The sequence below is a fragment of the Elaeis guineensis genome, unplaced genomic scaffold, assembly GCF_000442705.2.
Source record: "Elaeis guineensis isolate ETL-2024a unplaced genomic scaffold, EG11 Super_Scaffold_1000211, whole genome shotgun sequence".
NCBI classification, from domain to species: Eukaryota; Viridiplantae; Streptophyta; class Magnoliopsida; order Arecales; family Arecaceae; genus Elaeis; species Elaeis guineensis.
Window position 1 is genome coordinate 9,260 of NW_027332431.1, and position 5,996 is coordinate 15,255.

Genomic DNA, 5,996 nt, shown 5'->3' on the forward strand with positions numbered 1-5,996 from the left:
AAAATTAGACGTAGAATGTACCACTTCACCCTATTGGATCATGTAACCATCATTTTTCAATGCGTATTTAATTTTCGTACTTCTATGTTTTCGTATAAAATTTTGAATGATGAAAATATCCTTCTTAAAAATTATGACATTTTTTCACAAAAATTATGACACTCATTTCCTTTTGAAAAAATTATGACATCCCTCCTTCACAGAATTATGACACCTCTTTATAAAAATTATGACATCCCTCATTCACAAAATTATGACACTCTTTCATAAAAATTATGACATTTCTTCACAAAAATTACGACATTCTTTATTCACAGAAATATTATAATTTTTGTGATGGGATATCATAATTTTTTTTAAATGATAGAAATATCATAATTTTTATAAAAAATATCATAATTTTTCTGAAAAGATGTCATAATCAAAAGATAGAGATATTTTTATCATATAAAATTTTTAAATAAAAAAATAATTTATAAATATTAAATATATATTAAAAATAATAATAATATAGATGATGATATATTTCATATCGAATCTCATACATCGTTCGCGGTGCACAAAAAATTTTCTTAAGCACGACATGTTGACACGAAGGATTGAATAACAGGAGTACCTGTGCCTTCAGCCGCTGCGCATACTCACGTGCAAAGGGTGCTGGGAACCAGTCTGTGCCCTCGTCATCAACATCCTCCACGGCTGTATTAAGTGCACGCATCCACACGGTACACAGCTTAGAGCTTGAATGAACAAACTAAAAAAATAGATCAGATATGTTTCATGTTCGAGTTCCAGCAAGCAAACAAAAGAACAACTACACCACATAGTAATTACATGGAATCATGTTTTTGCACCATGAAAAAAATCCTTATTATGGCTCAATTTCTATTTTCTTATTTTAAAATTGATCATAGTTAAATTAAAATCCTTATTTTGTATGAATTTAGTTTTTACCATCTATTATTATCTTCTATCATGCACCACAAAAGTCTAAGGAAAGAAAATAAAACAATTTTTTTATAAGCAAATAACATAACTATATCTAGAAAAATTATAAAATATATTTAAAATAATAAGATAATTTTATAAAAAAACTAATGAAATATTATTGTCTGAGCCGGGTTCGAACCTCTAGTGTGTTAGACTAGCATGATAACCAACTACACTATCCAAACATTAACTATACACTTTTTTCTTGGTTTTATATCATGTCTATATATAATCATAGGTTGAAACCATCTGCAGCGCATGGAGGCATAACAATGTAGGATCTTCTATGGCGAAAGCCAAACTGTTGTCATTTGTAGAGCAATGCCATGGGTCTCCCACTATGTGCACATGAATAATTCTCCATGTGGCAAGATGGTTTTAGGGCAACTTACGAGAATTTTTTGCAAACATCATGAGCTAGTTAATTATAGATCATCACCAACCCAGCAATTAAGGGCCTAATGAACTTTTTGAGTGTACATTACAGTCACCTAAAAGTATTTTCTTCATAAGTAGTTCATTTCAAAAAAGATCGCCAGGCCATTTGAGCTTTTTAAAAGTGAATAAATCCATTAATTTGGATATCAAGTCATCTAAATAACAACTATTGTGGGTTAAAAATTAGCTATAATTTATATATCATTTTAAAAATGTGATTGATGATGAGAGTAGCTATTTGATTTGGCATCCATGTTGACATTTATTCCCTAACATTACTAACTGTATAAAGGAGCAACAACTTATAAAAATTAAAAGTGTAGATAACAATCTAGTTTTCAGGAATATGAGCAAGATAGAGAAGAGGATGAGATAAGAGTATATGTTAAAGGCTTATCAACTATGAGTAATGAGCACACTATCCAATCATATTAGACTACATAGCGTAATTAATAATGGGATAGATATTTAGTACTGCTCAAAATTTTTTTAATTAGATTTTTTATAACAAAAATATCCTATCCCTTCGTAGAACAAAGAAAAAATAATATTATTACTTTTCGATGCTTTATATGACTTTCTGTGAGTATATATAATATTTTAAAAAATATATATGACTTTTTATATCTTTATATGATATCCTATTAGTTATTATGACTTGCTGATGTCTTATATGATTTCTTATGTCTTTATATGATATTTTAAATAATATATATAGCATTCTGATATCTTATATGATTTTCTATAAATATATATGACATCTTGAACAATATAAATGACTTTCTGCGAATATATATGATATTTTGAATAATATATATGATTTTTTATATCTTTATGTGATATCTTGAATAATATATATGGCTTCTTGATATTTTATATGATTTTTTATGAAAATATATGATATTCTGAATAATATATATGACTTTCTATCAATATATATGACATCTTGAATATTATATACGGCTTTTTGTGTCTTCATGTGACATCCTGAATGATATATATAACATTTGATGCTTTATATGATTTTTTGTGGATATATATGACATCCTGAATAACATATATGACTTTCTAATATCTTGTATGATTTTCTATCGATATATATGATATCTTAAATAATATATATGACTTACTATAAAAAAATACATCATAAATAATATATACAACATTCTGTATCTTATATGATATCCTGTTAGTTATTATAACTTTCTGATGCCTTATATGACTTTCTGTTGGTTATAATAACCAACAGGATATCATATAAAGACACAAAAAATTATATATATTATTTAAGATGTCATATATATTCATAAAAAAATATATATATTATCCAAGATATCATATATATGGATGGAAAGTTGTACAAGATATTAGAAAGCCATATATAATATTCAGGATGTTATATATATTCACAAAAAGTCATATATATTGTTTAGAATGTTATATATATTCACAGAAAGTCATATAAGATATTAGGAAGTCATATATATTATTTAGAATGTCATATAAAGATGTAAAAAGTTATATATATTATTTAAAATATCATATATATTTATAAAAAATTATACAAGGCATCAAAAAATCATAATACTATTTTTTCTTTATTTTACAGAGGAAAAAGATATTCTCATCAGCAAAAATATGATAAAAAAAATTAAGTGATATTAAATATTTATTTTATTATTAATTATGCTATATGATCCAATGTGATTGGATGGTATAGTCCATGCCAATTTTGCTACACCACACACGGTGCACAAAGAATTACTCTATCAACTATATAAGCATTGAGATAGCTATTTGATTAATTGATGGTATCTATTGGGTTTATAAAGTGAGATTATATATATTGTGGATAGATAATTAATCTCACTGAAGAATTAGAGAGTTCAATTGTGCATATCCATGGGTCCTATACAACTAGATATAGAAGGGATCTATTATAAGTTTTCCCCAAAGTAGTTCTATTTTGCTTTTCTTAATTAGAATATTTATTATTTTTGATTGTGTATTAGTTTTTCTAAAAGAACTTTAACCTAGCCCTTATGAGGATAAGGCGAGCTAATCTAGTCTAAAATTTTAGATGTACAAACAAATTTGGTTAGGTCAAGTTAGGTTAGTTGAGCTGTATTGGTTTCAGCAACGTTTGAAATTCTAAGAATGAGCATTACACTTGAGTTAGTCATATTTAAGTTCGATTGAAAAGGAGTTCGATTCTTCTTTAAAAAAATTATACTTTTCATATATATTTATATTTTGTTTTTTAAATGCACTTTATTGGTTTGTTCATTTAATTGCCCTTTTACTAGTATTAGAAGCTTTCTTAATTACAATATTACACTTAGTAACTTTTTATTTACTATTATTCTGTTTGAGAGGTCAAGTTGAGTGGATTGAAAGAATTGCTTTCTCCCATCTCTAATCAGATCACTTTAAATCTAATTTGAATCCAATCCAAAAGCCAAACTATATCTGAAACTTTCTTAATTACAATATTACACTTGTTAACTTGTTTCTTTACTAATATTCTTTTTGAGAGGTCAAGTTGAGTGGATTGAAATAATTGTTTTCTTCCATCTCTAACCATATCACTTAAAATCTAATTTGAATCCAATCCAAAAACCAAATTCGATCATGCATACATGCATACACACACACACGTACACATATATATGTATGCATGCATGCATATATGTATATACAACATCTGGCTCTGTTACCATTTTAATGACAATATATAGAAAAATCAAAAAAATCATAGAAGAAAATATATAGAATTTTGATGATAATATGTACAAATGAAAATATTGGAAATATGATCATTTATATTTTTGATGAACTCACAATTGTTTTGAAAACTGGAGAACAAAACAAACTTACAATTATTTTAATCTTTAAATCTACAAGATTAAATACAAAGATTGGCTATGAAAATATATCCATAGAGATACAAAGGAAGGTTTTTAAAGGAAGGTTTTGGGATATTCGGTGAGGCTGGTAGAAGGCCACCCCTTAATTGGCTGGTAGAAGGCCCCCTTTAGTTGGTTGGTAGAAAGCCGCCCTTTGGTGGAAGGATTTGGCCATTTATACAAAGAATGGACTTTAGCCTTTTGAAATCTACAGTTATTGGTGCTTTTACATTCTGCACAATAAGTTTTATGGATTGAAGAATCTTGCCCCTTTTTTTTTTTGGTGCTTTCACATGCTGCATAATAAGTTCCATGAACTGGAGAATCTTGTTGTTTTTTCTTTTGGTGATTTTCTGTTGAAAATCATATTTATTTTCAATGGTGTTGTCTTATTTTTGAGATCAAATCTTGTCGATTGCATTTCTTTTCATTTGTTTTCAGTGGTAATGTTTTGTTTTTGGGGTGAAATTTTATCGGTGCGCTTGTTTTTTATTTGCTTTTAGTGGTGATGTCTTGTTTTTGCGGTCAAATCTTGTTGACTGCACTTCTTTTCATTATTGAATTAGAGGGAAGATGCCAAATTAAGTAGTCATCTTCAATGTTTTCTGCATTATCAGGGGAGGAAAATTTTTGATGACTTTTATCATTTTCTTCTTCATGTCAAGTTCACAAAGAATTCTTAAAGGAGTTTTTCATATTCTGCTTTTAATTTTATTATTATAAGTCTAAAGCTCGAAAAAGCTTTCTGCTTTAGAAATTTTGCTTTCAGTGGTACTGTCCGTTCGATAGTCAATATGGAGTATTATGGATGGTTTGAGAACTATTCTAGGATTTTTTATTTTATTTTATTTTAAGATTAAATTTTTGTCACTATTTAACCTTAAATCTTTTTCTTAAAGAAGGAGAAAGAGGAGAGTTTGAAATAAAAACATATTCCCATCATATAATCCATGCTCAGAAGAATTGAGAGAAAAAATTCAGTCGAATTAGATATTTTTGATTTCTTGTCGGAAGAAAATTTTTTTGCTGGTAAGTCATAAGGCCTTTCAAGACAAAAGATATGAGGATTTTATTGATGGGTCCGTAATATTCTCATTAATTGAAGAACTTAAAGAAAATAAAAATTGACTTCATTCTTGAAGTAAAAAGGCCAAGAGCAACGATGATTTTGATTTTGGAGAAGAAAGTCTAAGTATCAAGTATTTTGATAATCCCAATAATTGAAATATTGAGGACTCAAATCTTGGGAGAGTTTTTTAAGTTTGCTTAGGTTATCTCCCCATATGAATGAAAGACAACATTTAAAGAATTTAGACTATAGAGTGAGTGATTGGAGATTCATCATTTTTGTTTTTGCAATGTTTTACAGTAATTGAGCTAGAATCTATTAAAATGTATTCACAAAATTTTTAAGTTTTTTGAAAATCTTTAGGTTGGTAATGCCATCTCGGTGGAAAACTTTTTCGGCAATCAATCAAGAGTTTTGAGTATAATATTCATCTTCAGTTATTAAAATCATTTGAGTTAGTACTTTTTCAAAATATTTCGAGAAAGATTCTCATAGAAAAAATTTTGAAGCGGTGTTGGTTCAAAAATTTCAACAACATGTTTTTGTTTCAAATCCATTTTTTGTAGTTTTTCGCTTTCAATTTTTGCAACATA